At 40.6% G+C, this 12,243-nt stretch overlaps 1 long non-coding RNA gene and 1 other non-coding gene across 2 annotated transcripts; one reads left to right on the top strand and one right to left on the bottom strand.

The window, feature by feature from the left end:
* Positions 1–1,353: 1,353 nt before the first annotated feature.
* LOC100276064 (uncharacterized) lies at positions 1,354–2,846 on the bottom strand. Its single transcript, XR_004549379.1, has 2 exons — positions 1,740–2,846; positions 1,354–1,652 (listed from the first exon to the last, which is right to left on the bottom strand). It is a non-coding gene; the product is annotated as an uncharacterized protein (transcript).
* Positions 2,847–7,804: 4,958 nt separating this feature from the next.
* LOC111591303 (uncharacterized) lies at positions 7,805–10,173 on the top strand. Its single transcript, XR_002750463.1, has 3 exons — positions 7,805–8,180; positions 8,265–8,361; positions 10,038–10,173. It is a non-coding gene; the product is annotated as an uncharacterized lncRNA (long non-coding RNA).
* The last annotated feature ends 2,070 nt before the right edge of the window (positions 10,174–12,243 follow it).

Raw genomic sequence — 12,243 nt, 5'->3', positions numbered from 1 at the left:
CACGAAGGATGGTTAAAGAGCTTGTTTGGAAGTCGTTTGAGTTAATTATATGAACAGTTATATATATATACACTAGTTGAGTGCCCGTGCGTTGCAACGGAAACATATAATAACACAATAGGTTATATACAAATAGGGACGAAAACAGACGGAAACGGACGGAAAAACCCCCTCTCCCGTTTTCGTATCCACATTTTATCATCGGAAACGGGATCGGGTCCGGAATAGTCGGGAACGGAAAACAAATGCGTGTTATACTTTTATGAGAAAAAGTTTCATAATATATTTATGATCCTAGCTATACATAATTTTTTTTAAATTTAATCTACCCATTTCTCTACTACATTACAACCATCACTCATTTCTCTACTACATTACAACCATCACTCATTTCTCTACTACATTACAACCATCAGTACCACACAGACTTCTATATATAATTTAATAATGTCATGTTAATTGCATCTTACAAACTTCTTTATATAAATTACAAACTTATACAAATCTTCAGGAAATATCACAATGTCCTACAGTTAAAACGGATACTCATTAATATATATAATCAGTACATCCCATTAATAACACAAATCAATCCCATTAATAACACAAATCAATGATCTGCAATCAATCCTAAAGAAAGTTCGAAGAATTCAGAGAAAATACTGAGGACTGAAGACTGCTATGGTTTTATAGACTTTTATTTGTGAAAATGCATCACTAATAACGTCTTTTACTTAATCAGTACCACGCATAGATATCCTCCGAAGAATTCTGTTAACAATTTATAAAATAAGGTCAGCGTGAGAAGACACGGCGTAATACCTAATAAGAACCGGTTCTTTAGGTCAGCGTGAGAAGATCACTACTTCGAAGTTCAAACAAAAAGAGAAATATTTTCACTTTAATAAAGCATGTCTAGAAGGCAGTAATATCACCAAAAAAGGAATAAGCAATAAGAATGTTTTCATTTCAACATTTCAAATGAAGCAACAATCAGTACGCCAACACGCATAGATAAAGTACTATTCTTTGTAAATGACAAATAGGTGGGCACATTTAATATGAATTTAAGCTTTCGTTAGTTATTTAAAAAATGAGATTAATGTCAGATTATATGTAAATGATCTAGTCATCTAGAATCAATAGAAGTTCAAATACTACTGGAAAATGGTTCAAACAAGATAACTAACCAAAGTCTGATATGGAACCTCATTCCACGTCTTGCAAAAAATATATGACAACAACCGTTGCTTTATGCCAGGAAGAAAAGAACCCCCATAACCAGTCTGCATGCATCAAATCCACTAAGAGGATCAAATATAATTTCTCGTGTGCACAATCAACAGGAGAAAATAAACAACAGCAGTAGCAATTAAAGATTTGAGCACAAATACACATATGAAAGATGCAGGCATGTTTAGTGTGTTATTGACATTATTGACATTATCACTTATTGACATTATTCGCTCTTGAATGCCGGGAGAGATGTTGTGAAGATAGCGGGCTTCCGCAGCTCGTCGCCGGAGCTCCAAGTTCATCTGCTTATCAAGCGACCCAGGGCACTACGTCATCTTCTGTTAGCTGAGCTCCGCCGACACCGCCAGCCAAGACCCAAGACGTCCTGAGGGGCTGCGGCAACAGCGGTGTCGTCGCTGAAGAAAATTCAGAAACACCACATGTGATTATGTGACGCGTTCTAAAGCAAACAAAGAAAAATAGTGTCCAGAGAGATCATTCACCGCCAAAAGCTTTCGTATGCTTCACGCAGATTCACGTATACAGATCCGGTGGGCTCAGTACTCTTCAATGGCCAACCATCGCATGAACAGGACAGCGTAAAAAAACCCCCACAGCAATAGATAAACACAAAAGGAAAAAAACAACTTGCGCCAATGCAATGCAAGAACAAATGGACTAAACACAGGGATGATCATCAAAGTTGACCGTGGGACGGCAGATCCTCCGGCTCGACCGCGGAACCACCCTGGTGGTCATGGACCATGCCAGCAGCGCAGGCACAGGCGAGCGGCGGCGCCTGCCTCGGCGGGGCCGCACAGGTGGCCACCGCCCTGAAGAGCGCCCTCAGCGTGGCCTTCCTCCTGTGGTGGACCCCCCTGCTGCTGACGACCGGCACGACCACCAGTTGCCTGCCCTTGCCCCTCGTCTCTTCAGCGTCGCGGAGGGCGAGGAGGCGCTTGTCGAGGAGCCGGCGCACGGCGGCCAGCTCGTACGAGTCGTACAGGGAGCTCTCGGTGTCCCACACCGCCGTGCGGCCGGCGCCGCTTCCCCTGCTCCTCCCTCCGGCAGCTCGTGATGCTTCCGCGACGACATGATCAAGTCTACTGACTACTGGCTGGCAGACGCGCCGGAGGTGGGACTGGGAGTTGCAAACGCGCAGCGCGATGGAGGAGGACGGGGGAGCTGGCGAGTCAGAGGACAGGGGGGAGCGAGGTTGGAGGTGGGGATCAGCGCTCCCAGCTCTGCGCGTCTAGGGAAATAGACAGGGGAGGCAAGGATCGCGAGCGGGACTGGGGCGAGCGGCGCCGGAGCGTGGCGGCCGCGAACGTGGAAGGTGAGCACGAGATCGGTGGAAGGGGATCTAGGTTGAGCGCCCGTCGATGGAATGGGGGAGCGGTTTCCACCTGCGCGATGGCTCTTCATCCTAGGCTGGCCCCCGCTGGGGAGTTTGGGGTTGGAGGGGAGCGAGGCGGGCCAGTGGGGAGGGACGCGACCGACGCGTGGGGAGCAGGGGCGGCGAGCATCGCGGACGCCGGATAGGGAAGGAATAGCGACCACCGCTGATGGCGCCGACGAAAGCGCGACCACCAGGCATCGAAGCGGAGGCAGAACCGGTTGGTGTGGACGCCTACGCTCCTCTCTTAAGAAGTAGTGTATATATATATATATATATATATATATATATATATATATATATATATATATATATATATATATATATATATATATATATATATATATATATATATATATATATATATATATATATGAACAAAGAAGTATAACTCAAGATGAAGCAAATATCCACCCGCTGTTAACAAAAATCATCCATTCCTTTCAACGAAAAAAAATACTATGACAACTATTGAACAATGAGCCATATGAAGAATCTACGATTAACAGAGCTTCATCTTAGCTACACTTTTGGAGGTACTCCAAAGAGAAACTGATTTAGGCGCAAGATTATAAATGGTTGATCCATGTAGTCGTGGTACTATTCATCTAGTTATAGGTGGGTTGATATATGTGTTCATGTAAAATTATAATTTTACCCTCCCTGTTTTATAATAGTCTTTCACAATCAAAGGAATACGGCTTGGTCATTTCACACCCTCAACATGTTGTGTACGACTTTTCCTCCCCTTAGAAACATCATTTTGTTTTCTTCACTCGAGGGTAATCCTGAATACATCGAAACTTCTCTTTTCCTTCATTTGGCTTATATCCTTTTGTCTTTGTGGATCGGTCAAAACTTTATTTACTCCTCTTTGTGGATCGAAACTTTATTTACATCTACAGTATTACCAGATTTCACAATACATTTATATTATATTTTTTCTAGTCGTATACGTAATAAAATATTCTTTCTATGCTGTGAAAAATAAATTAGAAACTAATTATAATAATTACATTTTGTAAGCTATCCGTCTATCTTCATATTTACGTACATATTTTTACGTATGTATCGGAAGATCCATCTATCTTCATGTCTGGCTCTGGCATGACAGTGATGCGCGGCCGCCGCAGCCGCCATCGAACGACTTCAGGAGCTTCCCAGCAAGCGCAGGAGAGAACGGAAGCATGTGCTGCACAGTGGATAGCGAGACATCGTCTACCCTCCAAATATAGCGGATGAAGGAGACCCAATATTTTTTATCGGAGGGTTTAACGGATGTTGTTGGACGCGTACCAAACGTCTACATCCGCTATATTTAGAGTACAAGACGTTTTACCGGCTCTTGTTAGAGATAGCCTTACCCTGAGAAAGTGTGTACATAATCTTTGTTAGCTAGGACCTTGGAGCAGAGACCTCCCCAACACCAATATGAATATCCATTTTAAAAATATTATAAGACATTGACGCTAAGGTTATTTTAAGAGTTTTTATTTTATTCTAATTCTGTTCAAAGATGATTTAGAATTAGAACAATTTCTTTAATCTAACATTAAGCACATTTAATTTAAACCAACATTTAACTATTTATGTAGTCTGACTTTAGTCTGTTTATTATTTTTTGAAGCATCCTCTCTCTTAGAGGAAGAAGGTTGACGTGACATTAGCATTAGCTAAAATAGACTATGTCATTGACAATACAAGGCTTGTTGCCAAAGTATTAGGAAAAGGAATTCCTAAGGCAACTAACAATGCAGCCTTAATCTTAGTATATGATCTCGAATGTGTTAAATGGGAGACATCAAATAATAAGTGTATCGTGATCATAAACAACTCTATCATAGATTCTATAAGAGGAGCAATCTCAGAATGTTAGAGTCAAAAAGTAGCTTGATAAGATTCAACACATTTCATGGTTCCTCCGAAGCATATAATGGAACGGTCATTAAGAGAATTATTACTAAGAAGTATGATAGCTATCATAAAGGGATTGAAGAATGACTTTACTGTCGAGTTAATATTAGCCTCACACTCTCACTAAGAGTTGAAGACTTTTGTTGTGAATTACAACATGAACCATAAAAGGTGGTCAATTGAGAAGCTCGTTGCCATGTATGTCGAGAAAAAGAATATATTTAAAGCTATGAAGGATGACAATATCAATCTTATTAAGAAATCACCTTGGAAGAAGTAATATCCTAAGAAGCTAAGCCTCAATTCAAGAATTAATGCTACCTATTAGGGTCTGATGTTGGACTAGAGGGGTGAAGTCTTTTCTAAAAGTTAAATACAATGGCAACCTAAATAATTACATGATTAAACTAATCGGTCTAGCCAAGACTACACTCCTATCTTTCACTAATCACTTAATCAGTCTAGCCAACAGGGGGGTCATCTTTTAGTTCATCATTTGCTTTTATCGTTATGTCGTACTTAGTAATTAAAATGTTGTTCTCATTTTTAGCTCTTATCTTTATAATGACTTGAGTATATTATTTTAACATGTAAACTAGTTCATCATAATATGAATAAAACTCCTCATCAATATCACATCACTACTAACATCATCATTTTATACCTTGTGATCACACTTATCCATGAGGCATAGGTGTTTGGAGGATGGTGATGGCGACGGTGGTTGAGAAGAGTATCACAAGAAAGTGCAATCACCTTATCATGTTCCTCATCACAATCACATGATGATGAGCCGCTGGAAGAGGCGATGTCAGTGAGCTAATCACCAACCAACCGTATAAGGCTTTCCACCCTCTTTCCTGTCTTCTATTGTCATCTCTCTTTTTGAAAGCCTTCTTGTTTTTCTTGTCAGCTTCACTTGCAACATTTTGTTTCTCTTGAATTTGTTTTTCTAATGCTTGATATATTGATGAAAAAGATGGCCTAACTCACCATATTTATGGCAATTCATCTCCAAGATGGACTTTTCTTACTACTTAAGAAATTTTTCTTTCTTAGTCAAACTTTATACCTTCACCGTTGAGCTTCTTGAGTATCTTAATTGTCTTCTTTACCATCAGTTCATCAATATCATCATCACTTAGATCTTGTCTTCTACATGCATTATTCCTTTTTTCCTTTTCGCGATTGACCTTAAATAAATATTTCTTTTATTTAAAGTTGTTTGTCGTACTTCTTGATTAGGAGCATATTAAGACCTTTTCCAATCCGTGCACTTTGGGAGTGTTTGGTTTCTAGTAATTATTTTTTATTCCTACCATTTTATTTCATTTTAGTCCCTAAATTGTAAAATACATAAACTAAAACTCTATTTTATTTTCCGTATTTAGCAATTTAGAGATTAAAATGTAATAAAATGAAGGGACTAAAAATTAGGCACTATAAACCAAACACCTGTTTTCTATACAAAGACATTTAATCATGAGTACATATCATTACCATTCTCACGATAGAGCATTTCTTTCCCCTCATGTAGTGCACAAATAGTATACAACAATCGAGTATTTTGCTTAAACGGCACAGTTTGTGTAACACCCCTGGTGTTACGAGAACTAAAACATTGACATGACATCATATGCATCAGCATCATTTTGCTTGATACACCTAGAATGCATTTTAGTAGGTCCAAAATCTCAAATGAAACACTAAAGTAGCCCAAAAGTGGAATTTTAAATCTAGAAAGAATTTGCTAGGAGACCATATACCAAAGTTATAGAGTTTTCAGAACCAGACAACTTTCATGTGTTGATATTTTCAAGTTTTGAAGAAAAATTTGGAGTAGTTGCAGAATTCAGATTTGGTTCAGTTTTTGGTTCGGCTCAAAACAGCTTTGTTTACCTGTTTTTGGACCCCTGCAGTTTCTAATCCATGTGTGTTTTGAGAAAGGTTGCTGTAGAAAACTTGTAGAGTAGTTATAGGAGACCCACTTTTATTGAGTATGTTAGCCCTAAAACCACATGCAACTATGTGAAAAATTGGTCAAAAGATGGGCTGACAGGTTTGGATTTCAGACTTGGTGTAATTATTCAAGTCTGAATTTCAGTGTGTCTGGCTCAACTTTGGAGCTTTGTGGTGATTGATCTATATGGTTTTGGACTGCAATTCCTGTAGCAAGTTTGAAGACCATATGTTGGTGTGCAAGTTTGGTCAAAGGTCATACCCCTAAAGCTACTTGGAACTTGGAGAAAAGGTGGTCCAAATTGGAGCTGTTAGACTTGTGATTTCTGGACTTTGATTCAGAAATTGAAGTGCAGTTTCAGCATTTTTAGCAAATTTCAAATCTCTGTTGTGACAAACTTCTGATGTTATGGCCTGCACTATCCAGATCAAAGTGTTAGAGGGTAATGTGGTGAGTAATTTTCATCAAGGTGGATCCCCCTGAACTTGCGTAGAAATGGGAGAAAATGGTGTCCAAAAACATGTTGTCAGACTCCAGATTTCAGACTTAGTTCAATTGACTGAAACTGAATTTTAGTGGGTTTTGCTCAACTTTGGAGTCCTGTAGCATTTAATCCCTGAGCTTTTAGTTATAAATCATTATAGAAATATTGTAAACCTATCATAGGAGTATATATTTTGTTAAGTTACTCAACCCTAAAGCCCTATGGAACTCAGTGTAAAACTGGTCTAAAGCAGGGTTGACATGGTTGCAGATTTCGGACTTAGTGCTGAATGGACTCAGTGTAAAAATTTGAGTAATAGTTGCTTAAGTCTGGGATGGTCAGTTACAGAAACTGAATTTCAATCAGTGCCTGAAAACTGAAGTTGCACTGTTTGGTGTCAGTTTGGGAACACTTTTGTGACCATTCCATCAAGTTTTAGACTATGAATTATATAGCAAAGTTGGAGACCAAGTATTAGTGAACAACTTTACTAAGAGGTGCTTAGCTTGGTGCTGCACAAAGTTGGGAGTAAATCTGTTCCAAAGTGCTTCCTGGCAGCTTCTTTCAGTTAACTGAAAATGACATTTAGTGGGATAAAAGGAGAGTGATTCAGTTCACTGAATCTAGAATCAGATCGAAGATGAAGAAAAGATCTCTTTGCCCTACTGTAATCCACTTCTGTGTTCAAGCCAGGACGTGCATGAGATGGCAACAAGGGTTCTCGAAGTCCAGTTTTGCTGTAGAAAATATCATGTCTTGGCTTGTACTCATTTAATACACCCTTATCTATTTAAATTCTTGTCTGCAAAAATAGGACAAAATGGGTGTTTATTCTGAAATTGTGAAACCTGTGTGGAGTTGTAGTTGTGTGACACGTGTGGGGACCTATGCAGTGCTGGCACCCTGGAGAATACTCTCCACTGCTTAATATTGGGCTCACGGATGTCTGTCCCTGGATGCAGTCACCTTAGGGCTTAGTTTTGTGGAGTCTTTCCCCTGCCCTTGAACTCGAGCTCGTGTCCATCGCGTGAGAGGAGGAGTTCTCGTTTTCAGGTCTGAGTAACCCCTTTCCATCACCAAGTCCGGTCTGCCCCGGAGCTGTGTGCCATCTCTGCAGTTTGGTGACCACGCCCAGCTGACCCTCCCCCTCACCGTGGCCCAGGTTCCTCGAGAGCTTTCTCAGTCGTGTGGTGAGTGTCCCATGCTCTCCTTGGACCAGTGAAACTCATGCAACTCAGCTTTTGAACTCTACCGTGGTCTGCTGCTTGGAACAGGGTCGCGCCACCGCAGATCGGTACCATGGACAGCCTCACCGTCGACCGACCAGCGTGCTTCTTCCCTGAGCATTTTCATGCGAGCCCCGTAAGCTGTGTATGGCACTGAAGCTTGTTCCCTGAGTAAAAGTAGATTTAGGATTTTTATAGCAGATACCAAATTTCAGGGGATTAAAATATGCTCTTAGAAGGTCTATTTGATTTTAGAAATAAAAGTTTTGTTCCAAAAATTATGAAAATTTTTGGGGAACCTTGTCTTTACCAGCTGAGCACTTGGTCCAAGTTTGAAATTGTTTGGAAGAAATTTTCTCAGCAAACAGATTGTTGCCCGAAAAGAAAAAGGATTTTACCCTTGGGTAATTAGGAAATGAAGCTGCTTAAGAAAGTTTGAGCTTCTGGATGAAGTTTAAGATGGGTTAGTTCCTGGTGAATTATTAGTTGATGATGTCTTCTAGTGCCCTTGGTAATCCTCTATTGTTTTGGCTAGTTTTATGCACCTTGTATTAAAGTGTACTCAGAATGGGTTGTTTGTTACCTTCTTTATAAAATGCATTTCCGTACATAGCAAACATTCATCTACATGTAATTGACTTGTAGAACACCTAGATGAAGTGGTGTCTGAAGAAGGAGTTCACTTCAGTGCCTGCTGATCCAGTGGCGGAGTTTCCTCTAACTGCTTACCAGAGTAGAAGAGTTTTAGATCTTCTCCTGCAATAAGTCAAGCCCCGGTGCATTTGCCACCTTCCTTGTATTTACAAAATTTTATCACTTATATGATGCATTAGGTGATAGGGGTTGAATGATTAAACACTTGATGCATTACCATTTCTTGAAAGAAATGATTACCATACCTTGTCACCTGATTTATAAAAGCTAGAGATGCTTAATCATGCAGATAGATTAGAAAAAAATGTTTTTGATCTATGACTCATAATTTCCAAAAGAAAATTGGCTTGCGATAATGAAGGCATCATCTGCAGTGAGAAATTCATTATCCAGGCATGGCCCCTCTGTTAGGCGCCAAATATTTTGAGAAATAGTAAAAGTAAACTTGAGGCCGGGCGGTTGACTTGCACTAGAACGGAGTCTGGTTGTAGTGTCTCCGTCTGTGTCGATTAAGGACCATACCGATTGTTGGCCTGATGATCTAGGACCTTTTAACTGGCCACATACCTCGTCATGGGTAAGCCTGAACCCGGCTATTCCATACGTGAAATGACAACCGCGCACTGGGCGTGGGAGATGGTGGGAGTAGCAGTTATCCTCCTAGCAAGAGGCTGGATGGTAGGGTAATGTGCTCCCGGGTAGCGCGGACCAGTTCATGTAGTGGAGGATCCGTGGGAATGGTTGACATATGCAAGGGTTAAGTGCTACATCTGTCGTGTGGTTGGAGATCCCCAGCTGGGTATTAATCGATTCGGATCGTCGTTACTTCTCGGATATGAAGACTGGATCGCTGCCCTTCATCGTAGATAACAAGTGAAACAAAAATTTGGATTTTAAAAGCAACCTAGTGTAGGTCAAATGAATGATCTAGATTAGGAAATTGCTAGATTCAGGCTAGAAGATTCAGGTAATAAACTAACTTGTGAAATAAAGCTTGGCTTAAGGACCCACTTCTAGTAAGCTTTTCTGCAAAATGAGTCCTCGAACTTTGATGAGCTTTACCTTGATTCCCAAAAGCCAGCATACCCTTGAGAGTCTTTTCTTTAGTCGGGTAAGTCTTGCTGAGTAATTGCGTACTCAGGGTTTTATCCCTTGTTGTTTTTGTAGGAGAAGTTTTATTCCCTTATCTTTGGGTTAGCTACTTCATGTGGATGACTTGAAGCTTAGAATGTTTATGTATATATCTTATGGAAAGGCTTCACCCTTCCAATTATTGTAATAAGTTATGCACTTCAAGTACTATCAGGACTTGTAATAAGTACATCTCTTTCTACCATGTAAAACTTGAGTTCTGGAATGTAAAGTATACTTTGTAAAAGTCTTCCGCTCTATCTCCAATGTGTGTGTATCAAATGTGATTACTGTAATATACCTGTTATGTGGGAGATCCTTGGGATGATGAGTTCCAGTTGGCGAACTCGATAGCCTTGTTAAGTTACCCGGTACACGTGCACAGCCATCCGAGGCCAGTAAGGCAAAGATTGGTGCATGTGGGCCTGATAACTTGGGAGGGCTGTCACAGCGTGGTATCAGAGCGATCCCCCATTAGCATGGATATTAAAGTAATCTTTTGATAAACTTCAAAATGATTTTATAAACTTAAGAATCTATAATCAAGGCCTAATAGTAGAAGTGCAAATAATATGTGGTTAAAACTAAGGACTATCAGGTGGCTTAGTTTAAGATGCTAACCACTAACCCACAACCTGTGAAGGGTAATGCATACATGTGTAATGTTATTTTTAGTGCCATTCAGTTTTGAATGGATCGACGCTCAGGTAAGGTGAGTTGTGAGAGCATGACCGAACAAACGTCGGTCTAGGGGAGTGCTTAATTGTGGCACTGGACTATATACATGTTACACATATGTATATATAAGGTTGCATTGTGGAGTAATAATTTTTCTGGGAATTTAGTATCCATGGATGTGTAAGGGTATACAAACATGGGAATACTGAGAAGTGTAATGTACTTGTAACGACGCACCTACGCGCAGGTAAGATGGTAAGTTACCACAATGGGCTGCCCTGTGGTTAAAGTGTGGCAGCGGCGCCTATGCGTGGCTCGGCGCTTAATGAGGAGCTGGCCTCCATATAGAAATATATGGAGTATAAACTGTGACCAAATGTGTGAATTGCATCATAGGGTTTGGGCTGTAATGAAATTTTCTGCAGGTATACTGACTAAACTCTAGGAAATTACGACTAGTTAACTCCGGAGTGAGTAGGTATGCCACCGCCATAGAGCGTGCAAGACATTATATGTTGGCAAGATGTGTGAGGACGAATAGGACGAGCATGCATCATGACATACAACTTTAAGTTAAACCCCCTGTGTAACCGTTTAGTGCGTGTTTTATCCACCCAATTCATGCTACCTGTCTTTACTTTTCTATCTTGCTCTTTCATATTCATGAAGATTGAAAGCTAAGTTGCCTTTTTAATTGGCAGAATGAGGACCCGTTCTAGAAAGGATCATGGTGATGGTGCTTCCCAGAGGAATGTCAATGCACCCAATCCACCTCCCGCATCAACTTTGGATGATGTTATGGCTCAGCTTGTGAATGTGAGTGTTGTTCTTCAGCAAATATCCCAGCCTACAACATCAACTCAGTATGGTCGTCATGATTCTGATGCTGCTATCCTCTATAAAGAGTTTCTTAGCACGCAACCGCCAATGTTCTCTAGAGCAGAAGATCCGTTGGAGGCAGAAGATTGGCTTCGAACCATTGAACAGAAATTGGGACTCATCCATTGTGATGACGTTCAGAAAACTCAGTGTGCAACACAACAACTCCAGTGTCAAGCTGGGGCCTGGTGGGCTGAATACCTTGTGTTGCAGCCAGAGGGACATCAAATTTCTTGGGCTGAGTTCCGTGAGGTATTTCGAACGCATTATATTCCGAAAGCCCTGATGGAAATCAAATTCAATGAGTTCTTAGATTTGAAGCAAGGCGAAGAAGAGAGTGTAATGGAATATTTTGAGAGGTTCACTCGCCTATCCCAGTATGTCTTGGATTTTGTAAATACCAATGAGAAGAAAAAGTTCTACTTCCTACGTGGCCTCAACAAGAAACTTCAAGGCTTGATGGCTACCAGTTCGGCTGAAAGATATAATGAGGTGGTCAGTCAGGCTGTCTTGGGTGATAACAAGATTCGGCTTCATCAGGAGTCTAAAAGAAAGAAGTTTGCAGAGGAATCATCTGGTAAAATCAAACAGTGTCGGAGGGTTGTTTATCAACAAATTTATTATCCTCGTTTTTCTCCACCCCAGCTGCCTAGCTCACCTTAGTCATGTGAAAAACAGATTGTCA

Source organism: Zea mays, chromosome 4, assembly GCF_902167145.1.
Source record: "Zea mays cultivar B73 chromosome 4, Zm-B73-REFERENCE-NAM-5.0, whole genome shotgun sequence".
NCBI classification, from domain to species: Eukaryota; Viridiplantae; Streptophyta; class Magnoliopsida; order Poales; family Poaceae; genus Zea; species Zea mays.
Note: the sequence above shows the minus strand (reverse complement) of the source record. Positions and strands in the feature narration are given on the sequence as shown.